Source organism: Pogona vitticeps, chromosome 5 (assembly GCF_051106095.1).
Source record: "Pogona vitticeps strain Pit_001003342236 chromosome 5, PviZW2.1, whole genome shotgun sequence".
Lineage (NCBI taxonomy): Eukaryota > Metazoa > Chordata > Lepidosauria > Squamata > Agamidae > Pogona > Pogona vitticeps.
This window is the reverse complement of record NC_135787.1, coordinates 180932574-180945488: the sequence shown is the minus strand read 5'-3', so window position 1 is coordinate 180945488 and position 12915 is coordinate 180932574. Positions and strand designations below refer to the sequence as shown.

Sequence of the window (12915 nt, the reverse complement as noted above, 5' to 3'; positions counted from 1 at the left end):
CCACAGCGCCAGCACGTCCTTTGTGCCTTAGGTTCCCATTAATTATTGCAATTTGCAGCAATTTGACTACAAAAGTATTTGTGAAATTTTTGCAATAATTCCAATGTTGTGTCATTAGTCATTGCTTCTTTATTTTACGATGCAAACTGTATGTATTTCTTAGTTACTTTGTTTTCCCATACTTGTTTTGACTAAAATGTCACCATAATTCATCATTTACCATATACTGTCCATTTCCAATCTATCATGATCATTGATTCAAGGTTACTTGAGTACTGCAGTTCTTACTTCTGTCACAGATTCATTTGATTCTTAGTTTTCCATCTGTAAAGCCAGCTACAGAGGAGGAAAATACAGTACAAGTGCATAAAACACTGTCAAATTAAAGTATTGTGTAAAACATAAACAGATGTGCCCTGAAAGCATAGCAGCACACATGTTTCACAGGAATATGATATTGGATTTAAGTACAATTGAAATGGTTGATAGTAAGTGATAAGGTAGTAGAAAAGTCTTGGTAAGCCTGAAACCCTGGACAGTCATTATGAGCTAGCCTGTTTCATTTCGGGCTGGAGAGGCAAAAGTTTGACCCTGGTGTAAGGCAACTTCCTTTGGTTGTTGTGGGTTTTTCGGGCTCTTTGGCCGTGTTCTGAAGGTTGTTCTTCCTAATGTTTCGCCAATCTCTGTGGCCGGCATCTTCAGAGGACAGGAGTAGCACTCTGTGCTCTGTTGCAGTTTGTTTGGGAGTTGAGTATTTATAGCTGTGAGATCACACTCAACTTTAAAAAACTAATTTATTTATTTATTTATTGCGACCACTCTAGGCGGCTTACAACATAAAATACGAGAATAAATATGAAAAAGGAATTATTACAATAAACAGGCAATTCTTCAAGGATGGCGCTATGAAACAGAGTGGGCATATAGGAGAAAATAAGTTCAACAGAAGCTGCCTTTAAATGCCTCTTGAAAAAGAGGCATGCGTTTTAGCAGCTTCTTAAAACCAGGGAGGGAGCCAGTATTATGTATTGGTGAGTCTAGAGTAAGTGGGTCCCACAAATGCCAACAAGAACATTTTGCAGTGCAATCTTATGAATTTTCACTCAGAGGTAAACCCTGAAAAAGTGAGCAAGCATACTGTGCCAAACTATCTCCCTATCCTTTTGCCTGACCCCATTCACCACTGAAATAACTGCCCTAGAATGTGTTTGACTTCCCAGGATCTAAACCAAGGAAGTCGTGAGTCATGACCAATCCTCAAACTGCCCTGTTTTCACTGAGACGTAGCAGCATGGCATGCTGCCAGTTCAAACTATCTGTTTGCTGCTCTGTCTGACTCCTGTTGCTCAGGTGTGGTCCAACTCGGAGGCTAGATAGCGGTGATTGGCAATAAGCGGTTTGGGCTTATTTTTCTATGTAAAGAGATTTGGGCTTTCTAGAAAGAAGGATGGTCAGCAGCTCCTGCATGCTAGCCCCCCCCTAATGGTGAGGTATTTTGAAAGTGTTATGCAATATCAGACTTGCTGTGTTATATCAGTTCACGGATAAAGACCCGTTAACTCATCTAAAAGAACTGTTGGTTACTTTTGACACCATGCAGTTGTTGAAGCAAATCCACCCATAGGTGTTAATTTCTGGCTTTGGAAGGTGGTTAGACAAAGATTTTCAGAAGTCACCTTGCTCAGAAGAGAATTGAATGCAGCAATTTGGCTTTCAAATAGCCTTTGTATTTATTTTTGAATGGCAAATCAACTTCCTAGTTCTCATGCTTACAGATAAATGTTTAAATTTACTGGCAGTAAGTGTGAAAAGAGGAGGTTTTCCGGATGGGAAGTTGTTGTGTTACAGAGCTGTTCCTTCTTTCTCCAGGGCTCCAACCTCATCCTTGCCTTTCTCCCCACCCTGTGCAGTTTCTTCGTGGTTTTGTTTTGTTTTTAAATCTGTTGTGTGTAGAGTGCCAAGTATTACAGCTGGAACAAAATATTTAAGTTTCAAAGCCAGTTTGTTTTAACTTGCTTTGTAAGTTTCTCTTTTTGCAGAAGAGTTACTTTTATGGACTTCATGGCCGGTGGCCATGCAGGTTGGAAGATTTTAGGAGTAATTTCTTGAAGATCCGAGTTTGCGAATATGTGCATTTTAGATAGAAATGTGGGGCTCCAATCAGAAATGTTTATCTTACTCTTGAAAATTTGACACCCTTAGAATCAGAGAGTAATGGAGTTGGAATGGGCCTATAAGGCAATTTATTCCACCCCCCTGTTCAATGCAGGAATCCAAATCAAAGTATATCTGACAGATGGTTGTCCAATTTTCTCTTGAATGCCTCCAGAGTTGGAGCACTCACCACCTCCTGAGGCAATTTATTCCACTATTGTACTGCTCTAAGAGTTAAGAAAATTTTCCTGATATTTAGCAGAAATCTGGCTTCCTGTAACTTGAGCCCATTATTGCATGTCCTGCGCTCTGGGATGATCAACAATACATCCTGACTCTCCTCTGTATGACAATCTTTTAAGCAGAACACTTTTATTTGAAAAATGTTACTATAGCTTTCCTCAGTCTTCTTTTCTCAAGGCTAAATATGCCCAGTTCTTTCTGTCTTTTTGGTTTCTAGTTTGGTTTCCAGTCCCCTGATCATCCTTGTTGTTGTCCACTGAATTTATTTTAATTTGTTAGTATCTTTCTTTAAATGCAATCTCCATCCCTTTTGTGCTGTTTCCCCCAACAACTTATACTGTATTTGGGAGGCATTACTGCATCTAATCTTGGGGGTAGCATGTAACCATTATAGTTTCATAAGAGAGGGAAGGTTCATTCCTCATGTGTGATCTCTGTTGGGTGGAGAAGAAGCTGTATAGCAAATCTACCATGTTTTATAGTAGATACTTGCTAGGGAAAATATAATCTCTGAAACCACAGCCAGCACTCAGATCACATCTTTTCAGCCTTTTGCATATCCTTTGGACTGTAAGAGAATCTGGTGCATGTCTGGCTGGTGCCTTTGGAAGTGAGGGATGAGGTATTTGCACATTTCTAGGCTCTTTGAGGGGGGAGAAGAACAAATTGAATACTTATCATTATCCATGATTGCCTGCCACCATCTCTTCGTTAGGAAAAAAAATCCTATCTCATAAAAGGGGGTTTCTTGTCCCAAGCACTGAACCTGCTTACCTTTTCTGGCTTGGCTTGAGACATTTCACCATCCTTGGACCCTTCAGGCAAATCCCTTTTACTAAAAACTCATTCCAACCTCAAGTGGGAGTCAGGTGTCTGGCCTGAGAGGGGAACGTGCTGTCCAGTTGCTATTTTTAAGTGCTTGAATAGTGTACGAACACTGGTAGCTTGGAAGATGGACGCTCTCCCCTGAAGGCTGGAGCAAAGAGTCAGTTAGCCACGTTGAATCCAGGTCATCACTCCTGTAAAGAGCTGCTTGCATGGGACTTTTAGCAAAGCAAACAGAAATTGCATGTTCCTTCTGCCACCCTCTTGAAGAGATTTTTGGGAAAGTAATTTGTTTTCTTATCTGTGCTGACAGAGTCTTACAATCTTCTCTTGTTGAACGGGAGAGTGTTGGATTGGCATCCACCTCTTAAGGACCAGGTTTCTTTTCTTGGTGCTCTTGGTCTTTGCTATGTAGATGCAAAAAGGTGTGGTTAGGTTTAGGGCACGAAGCTGTCAAGATGACTGCATGTGGGTAGTCCAGCTAATTTGTTTCTAATTGCTTTGCTGGATCTTCCAGTTTAAATTATCTCGTGATGACAGGTGGAACGGATGGAATGTTGGGTTAGGTTTGAGATTAGGTAAGTGGTTTGGTGTTGCTTGGTTTGCGGAATTCAAGATGGGAAGGGACAGAGTGGAAGTAAGTTGCCATTTTACTGAGCAGGAAAATGAGCAAACGGGAAAAAACGTCTTTGCTTGTACTAAAGATATTGAATACAGAGTTTTTATACCCATATTGTGGACTCTAATCTATAAGTAGGGAACAATATGGCATACTCTTATATGATAAAACTAATATGGCTACTACACTGTGTACTAGGTTTAGACTGTACAAAGGGCTGTATCTATTATGATCTTCAGTGCTTATAGTCACTCCTTGCTATTACTTGATAATTGGATATTGGAGGATCCAAGCTGATCGTGAGGCATCATGCTGCAGACAGAGGATTAAAAGAAGAACCCCGATTCCCAGCATTGTGTTTACTAGCAGAATTCCCCATGGGTTTGTGAAAGCGTATGTCACAATAAACGTGTTAGTCTTTAAGATACTGTATCATAAGGCTCTTTGTTGCTTTGTACTGTAACAGGTTAACACAGTTGCCCCCTATCCCGCAAAGTTGAGGCTTGCATATTGTATGTTGAAATTCTGTTTGTGAAATCAGTTAATTGCCAGTTTCTGTATGTATATGTTGGATGTGTGCTACTGCTCTCTACTGGTTGGAATCAGATTCATTTAAGCATTTAATACTTTTTTAAAAAAATGTTCTTACCTAATCAGATATTGTAGTGTGTGGGAATAGAGGAGATAGAATAACAGTCTGCAGAAGAAGAGAGGCTGTGTATACATAGAAAAATGTCAGACTAAGGGAGAGGATTTGGCAAGCCACATGAGGCACTTTTCCATACGTTTTGTCCCTGCTAGAACATCACTTGTGCATAGTTTTGCTGTTGTCATGCTCATAAGGTTTTTAAAGCTCCATTCTAAAGTTTCCATTTCTTCATTGGTAAGCTGTGTGATCCTAGTCCTATAAACAGGCCTGAAGAACAGCTTTGGAAAGCTGGACACGGGAGGAGTTTGGAACAATTGCATTCAGTACCACTTATGTTGCCGAGAAGCTGTAAACGTGAATTTAATTCAACAGTTACTCTTGGTTTTAGAACTCAAAGATGTGGGTCTCGGAAGGGCCAGAATTCAGAGGCAGAGCATGTATTTTTGCATGTAGAATGTGCCCAGTATAGTTCCTATGATATCCAGGTAGGACTGTAAAATATCTTCGCCAGAAATCCTGGGCAGGTATTTCTTGTCAGTGTAAATTGTAGTACTGTAGGCAGCTTTGTGCGTTTGGACAAGTGGTTGTGCTGCCTAGTAAATTCTGGAAGCTGTACTCCAGAAATACACATCTACATATCTCTTATGTAGATAATGCTATGCTAGTTACAGAATTTTGAAAAGTTATAATTTTTAAAATTGCAACTTCTAGAATAGCCCAGGGATTCTGTGAGCTAAAGTCCAAAAGCATACTTTTTGTAACCTCTGGTTAGATGGTTAGTTATCTGACTCAGTATAAAGTAGCTTCCTATATTCTCTGCAGAATTTTTTCCCACTACTACATAGATGTTTTTAATTCTTGACATCTCCCCTCAACGTAAGAGACCTTCCTTTTTTTCAGTGTGCTACTTTTAAAAAAGCAGTTGGTAAAACATCTGCATTTAAGGAGCTTGTTCTTGGCGGCAGTGTCCAAACTGAACAAATAAACATTTCATATACTGGCAGATATTTTAGAGACTATTGTTGCTGGAGGTACAGCTTTGCAACTGGAGATGGAACTGAACTGTATCGGTATTACTGGGTGGAAGCCATAATGGCTTAGCTGTGCTGCAGGTTTGAAATACTGTTCCTGATTTCAGAGTCGGACTGAATTGCCATGGCTTAGATCTGCAAAATAGTTAAGATCTCTTTGGAACTTGGAAGGCTCACACATTGTATTTGGCATGGATTGCAGCCTGCTTCATCGGAGTGTGTCTTATGCCCAATAACACTTTCAGGCCTTTCAAAGGCCACAAGACTTTCTTGGTTATATGCCATAGAGTAAGATGGCTATCATTGTCTCCACCACCCAGTTCAAAATAAGTTCACCTTCTTGTACAGGTGCTTTGTAATGAACTTCGGGAGCAACTAGACAGGTATTTGTCCCAGTGTTTCCGCTGTGTTTCTCATTGTTCCTTTCACTAATTATTCCAAGATGACACGATGTTAGCACTGATTGTGAGTAGATCTGATCTTTTGATGTGACTATGCAGTATGTTTTGTTCGGCCAGCAGGGCTGCTGTTGCTGTTTCTTAGCATTTCCAGTTGCATTCTTTTGTCTTGCTTTTCGGCTTGTGGGATCCGCTATTTAATCCTTCTGGAGCAGTTGCTGGGCATGTCTAGAGGACACCCTTGAGGATACACAGAGTGTGGCATGGTGTGGGAGTGAACCTTAATCCTTTTGCCTGCCTTCTGCCCCCGTTGGTAAGGACAACAACTTCAGTTTGTAAATTATGTTTTTAAAAACTTTTTTCTCCTAGTTTAATGCTAGTTTAAGAAATTGATACAACTCTAATTTGAATGCTCACCATGCGGTGTCAGTTCTGTTTCATTTCGCTTGCCAGAGGTTTTTAAAAAGAAAGACGGAAGGATTTAAACTCTGGTGAAAGGGATGTGTAAGAGGATTGTGACAATGGCAGAGAAGTGTTGGGGAGAAGGGAGCTCTGGACATTTGAAATGCACCTTCCATGATAGTTAAACATCTCTGTGCAAATAGCAGCAGCAGTTTAGGGCACACTAAAGAGAAGTTCACATCAACCCAGGGCAAACCTCTGTACGGTCACACCCTTACTTGCAGTTTGTTGTCTGTACTCCCTGCTCTGTGCTTAGGTTAAGGAGGAATGGAAGGAAGAAGTGAAATGAATTGTCGTCCAGCACTTACTAGGTAGGCTCTTGCTGACAGCATTGTATGGTAGATATGGGCATATATAATTCTTTTGTTTTGTTTTGTTTTGCTGATTCTTTGTCTGTGCTTTGAAGAAGTGTAGAGGGAAAATACATATTAGAGTTCAAAATACCAGGAACGATGACATTTTACATGTTCAGACAGCTGCGTTGATGACCTCAGCCTAGTCTAGATCACATAATATTATGCATATCATTAGTGGTCTTTGCTTAGATGGGTGTGTGCGAGATAGATGTGTGTAGTACTTGAAGGAATGAAGACACTAAAATATAATAGAGCAGTACCTGCTTTTGGTGTGCAGTGGCCTACTGGACACATTCCTAAATACAGTGGTGCCTCGCTTACCGATGTTAATTCGTTCAGAAAAAATCGCTATTAAGCGATTTCATCGCTAAGCGAAACGTGGTTTCCCATTGAAATGCATTGAAAACTGGATAATCCGTTCCAATAGGAACGAATTGCCGTCCTTAAGTGAAAATTGCCATAGGAAACATCGCTAAGCGAAACGCGGTTCCCCAATTGAAATGCATTGAAACCTATTCAATGCATCTCATTGGGGGAAAAAATACAACAACAAATTAAAAAAGAGTCAGAACGAAGTCAAATTTGGTTAGCAAAGGGTTTATTAAGTGCACTTTATGATTTCAAACATTTTAAACAGTAAACTTTAACTTTATAAATAACAGAAAAATATTAAAAAACAGCAAACATGAGGCTGTTTAAACCATTGTTAAGCGAAACAGGGGACCCAAAATTTAATCGCTGTGTGAAGCATGGTCCCAACCATCGCTAAGCGAAAATCACCCATAGGGACCATCGCTAAATGAAGCGCAAAAACACTCCAAAAAAGTTGTCGCTAAGCGATTTCGTCGCTAAACAGAGCGCCCGTTAAGCAAGGCACCACTGTATGTATCTATTTAGATGAATATGTGTGTTGTTCTAACTGACAGATTCTCTTAATGAAACAAAACCATGCTAAAATCAAAATTTGCTCAACCTCAGGAAGCCAGTGTGCCAGATTTTGCTATCTTTTGCTTGCTCTGTATGTATTGCTTATGTTTAATTTTTATTTTTTCTGCAGAACCTTTGGTCTACTCACTGAAGGCACAAACCAGGAAGGAGAGTTGTACATGAAGCTTTGCTTTTAGAATTCTCTGCCCCATATTTCATACCCATCCTGGGTTGTGGGGGGAGAGGCCTCAAGTGGAGGTGGTTGCTTAAATAAAAACTGGCACTGATCCTTGGTTTTGTGGTGACTTTTGGTTGCAGTCACAAGGTAAAAGCTTCCTATATGCCTTCTCTCTCACTACTGACTGAGATGTGGTGCTGGTGGTTGAACATACACCCATGTCCCTTCCTTTCCCCCCTACGTTGACCAGGGTTGCTTCCCCCACTTTTAGCCATGATTTCATTGGAACCACTTAGAATCCTTTTTGGAATCCTGTTTAACAGATGATGCAATACAATTCTTGCTTTTGCTGAGGAAATAAACCTTCCTCATTAGGTGTACTTCTTAGGAGTGTGCTATTCATTTTTGATCCTAGAATTCTCTATTGGGAGTTCCGCCTGCCAGACAAACACCGACATTGTGCTCATTCAGAGACAGGCTAGTTGGCCATCTTGGTGGCCTCATGTAGACCAAACTCTGGTCTAGCTTTCTATTAGAAAAGGATATTGCTTGGTGCTTGCTGGGGCACCCCTAGTACCTCTTCAGAGTGCAGACTTGGGCTAACAAGAATCAATGCTCCAATGAAAATTAATAAAAATCTCTGCATGTGGAAGTCTGCCATTGTCAACAGCCATCTGACTTTTTTATGTTTAATACTTTGTTTTAGAATAGAGTAGGCTTACGAGGTCCTATTTCTTGTGGTCTGAACTTGCATAGGCCCAACACAAGTATGTAATGTGGTGGGTTTTTTTTTTTTCAAAGAATGGTTTAAAGATCCTTTCTCCAGTTCTTGTGACAGTAAGTTATAAACAACCTGTATACTGTACTTATAAAATGCTTTTAGAACATTTTCCTCACATTATTTCAGAAATCCTCACAGCAGCCCTCTAAACTAGGTCAGGTCCATTCTTCTTTATGAGTATATGGTTTACCTCAGGCACGGAGTAGGTGGCAGAGATGAAATATTAACTGGGAATTTCCTTGTTCACAATTTAGTCCTGTGTCTGTTTTGTTACTAAGCTTTTAAACCGGCTACATAACTGATGTTTGCTGTACTGGTAGATACTGTCTTTGTTGCTGTGTTTATTTTTTGTTTCTTAGCTGGTTCCCATGTGTTCTTTCAAGGCAACATTTAGTGGCAAGAGATGTCATAAACCCTGGACAGAATTTTTCTTCCATTCTTTTTTGGATAGATAAGTTATGACTTCTTAGTATATGACTCATTCATGATGTTAAAGTGGACCTTGAAGCACCAAGTCCACAGCAGTCTGAGAAGTTTACCTGTTCCCTGACGCACAGAACTAGAAGGAAACTGTACCTACACCTAAGCTTTTGACATTTCCTCTTGCATAAATGGAGTGAGAGACGTCAGGCCATCTTTATAACCCAGCCTGATAAACCTGGACATTTTTGTAAGAACTTCCCATATCTTTGCCATCTCTGCAAACCAGACAGAGATAGATTAGCATGATGTCCAAACCTTGGGATTATGATTTATTGCATCCCAACAAGCCAGGATTGCAAGTTAGTTTTAAACTCAGGTTTGTTGTTAGTTTAGAAATTGTGGTTTGTTTGAGGATCATAAACCAGAATTTCTTCTTCAGCAAGTATTCTAGGATATTTTATCTAACTTCTTTTTACAGTATTCACTTGTAGGAAGGGAGAAGAAAGCAGGAACAAGTGGGTTGCATGTTTATTTACATTAATGGTTTAGAAAGCCAGCACATTTTACTTGTTGACAGGTAAAACATCTCATAGGGCCAGTAAGATACTGAGGAATGAAGTGGCCTTCCAGTCCTTTTCTTAAACATTTACTGCTTATTTCAGTGATTTTGGATGGAGTGGTATATGTTCAAAAACATTACTATCCAGGCTCTTAGAATAGAATAACTTTACCCAAACTGATGTCCTTCAACTCCAGCTCACACATTACAGCATCCTTGACCATTTGTTATGTCGGCTCAGTTTGGGGGGATTGAAGTTTAAATATCTGAAGGAGACCAGATTGGGGAATGCTGATATAGTATAGTGTAAACATTATCAAATGGAAAACTGTGTTTGGACTGATTCCTGTGTCCTTTCTGGATAGATGTACTCCTTTTAAGGAATTATAGCACCATAGAGATTGAACACCATTGACCAGATCAGCAAGTACTAATTTAAGATAGTGTGAAAATAACCATTTAATTTTTCTCGCCAAAGACAAGGAAATTTTGAGTGGGAGTAATACTACACTAAAGTTCTGATTATCACTTCTTGCCGTCAAAGTAAGAGATTGCTAGCTAGTTATGTGGATGCATTTATACTATGGAAAGTTGCCTTTCGAGAAATCACTCTCTGTATATATCCCAATAGAAGGGTCACTCAGTTTCTCATAAATGTTGGGTTGCAGGTGTTTGGAAGACCAAGCCCTCCAAGGTGGATATGTAGGAAGTCCTTCCCTTTTGGGAAATTATGACTGACAAACCAAGCCAATGTGAAGAGTGGATGTCTCCCACCCTGCCAGTATAGTGTTTCGGATTGTACTACTACCACTAGAATGGAAAAACAGGGCTCAATTGGTCTTGGAGCTGACATTCCATCCAGGCCTCTGGATTTCAGAGGTGTTTGTGTGGTGATGGTGCATGTAAATATTTGAGTGGAAAAGTTGCTGTTCTGCAGCCTCTGATAAGTGTGTGGGGACTAGGATTTGATGCTATAGTCTCTTAATTCTGATGTTTTGAGGCCAGGGAGGGGGACTGTTTGTCATCATTTTGTTTATCACTGAGGTAAAATACTGTACTAGGGATTTGCTCTGGAGAGTTCTGGATTAAACTGTGCTTGTTCCTGTTGTCTCTCTTAACGAGCAGAGCAAAACTAGAGTGGTCGTAATGACCAGATAGGCGGGGTATAAATGGAATAAATAACTTTGCTATTGGCTGGATGTAAAAAGGGGTGCTGTTGAGAGTTTGTTCTTGAGGCTTCTCTATGGGGAAGATTGGCTCTTGTGAGTAGTGTGGGAAGATTGCCCAGTATAGCTGCTTCTCCCTGGGAAATTTAAGGCTATATTGAAGGCTGGGAGGGGAGAGACACATGGATTGTGATCATATCTGCCAAGAGTCATGGTAGTTATCTGTGTAACATGATAATTTGACAGCTTCCCCATCAACACCATGTTGTGCACTGTATTAAGGAAAATCAGCGTACAGTGATGCCTTGCAAGACAATTGCCTTGCGGGACGATTAATCCACAAGACGATGGTTTTTTGCGATCGCTGTTGCGCTTTGCAAGACGGTTTTTCCTATGGACGATTTTTGCAAGACGATGTTTGAGTCTATGCTTCACAAGACGGGTTTTTGTTTTTTATATATATATATATATAAAATACCAGTGCAGTTTCCCCCCCCCCTTGGAACACATTAAATAGATTTCATTGCATTCCAATGGGGAACCACGTTTCGCAAGACAATGTTTTTACAAGACAGCAATTTTCGTCTTGCGAGGTACCACTTTATTTTCGTGCTGCTAAAGTACCTTGGTGCCCTAAGGACAACCACTTCTGTTATGTTTCCTCTTGTACAATCAGTATCAGAGATGGTGCTTTTGATTTCCTCTGTCAATTGAGTTGCAGTGGTGAGTAGAATGGGCAGGGGTCTTTTCCTTTGTGGCACTGGTCTTGTAAAGCAAGGCAGACTTTCTTCGGAAAAAAACACTTGTTTTTGCCATTTCAGTTAATGTGGTCATCAGGTCAAGATCAAGGAGAGCCTGACTGGTCTGTGGTCTGTGTGTTCTCCACTGAGTTTTTTGGGGATGTAAGATCCCTTTTGTGCTAATTGTTTTTGCTGCTGCAACTTTTTGTCTTATTTTCTGTAAAAAGTGTATCTCCTTGGGATAGTAGTTGGCTTCTTAGCATATCCATAGCTGAAAAGATTATGATTCAGAACATCAAACACCACTTTGATCATCTTGGATCCATTGGCAGTGTTGAAGTTACAAGTCAGAACCTTTACATTCACTAACCAAGTCCCTTCAAGATACGAAGGGTGTGTAAGCATCATGCTGTCTGGAGATGATGGAAATTGTAAGCTAACACATCTAGAGGGCAGTGATTTAAGCAAGGCTGCTTTAGAAGAGAGCCAGAAAACATGTACTGTAGCTTTCCAGTTATTATTAGAGTGCAACTGTCATCATCCTTAGCCTGCATAATCAATGATAAAAGATAATAGGAACATCTAGAGCGCTGGTCCCCAACCTTGGGTCCCCAGATGTACTTGAGCTTGTTGTTGTTGTTTAGTCATTAAGTCGTGTCCAACTCTTCATGACCTCATGGACGTACTTGAACTATAACTCCCAAAAATCCTGGCTAGCACAATTAGTGGTGAAGGCCTTTGGGAGTTTTAGTTTAAGAACATCTGGGGACCCAAGGTTGGGAACCACTGCCCTAGACAGTCACGTGTTCTCTGTTGATGTTATAGGAAGCTGAAGATGCAACTTAAGTTGAGATTATTCTTCATACCTATTACTATTTTTAAAAAAGATGAGTTGACCCCATGTGCTGATACGTTCCATGACCACGGTGTGTTTATGTGATTTTTCTTCTTACATACAACATTTTGCCCATGTAGGTGGTGCAGCTATTGTACTTGCTATTTATAGTTTACAAAGCTCTCATAAAATGTTTGTCAAATGAGGGGGAAAAATCACCACCGTTAACTTCTTTGGGTAACCATAAGATCTTACTGTGTGCAAATTGGAAACTTCTTACATAGATGGGAGTGTGCGTAATTACATGCATGACTGGATTAAAAGGATGTTTCGACAGCTCTCCAGAACAAAATGAATGATGTGGGTTGCTCTGTAGGAGATTGACGGTGTGGATATTTTTGGCCTTGGTGTGAAGTGAATGGATGGTGGCCATCCTTTGAATCCTGCCATGGATGACCTCACTGGAACACTACTGGCTTGTTATATTTCTTTTTTGCCCTGCGATAGAAACTATCCAGCATACTGTTATGGCTGTTGTGCTACTCTTGCTTTTAGCAAGCTTTGGCATC

At 40.3% G+C, this 12915-nt stretch overlaps 1 protein-coding gene across 31 annotated transcripts in view; it reads left to right on the top strand.

The window, feature by feature from the left end:
• Positions 1–12915, top strand: part of MICAL3 (microtubule associated monooxygenase, calponin and LIM domain containing 3) — a 267041-nt gene that overhangs the window by 104798 nt on the left and 149328 nt on the right. The window contains exon 1 of one of the 31 annotated variants that reach the window (XM_078376346.1): positions 3300–3406. The exons of the other annotated variants lie outside the window; for them this stretch is intronic. The gene's annotated coding sequence lies outside the window, so the exon portion shown is untranslated. Of the gene's footprint in view, positions 1–3299; positions 3407–12915 lie in introns of those variants that run through there. 31 annotated transcript variants of the gene reach the window in all.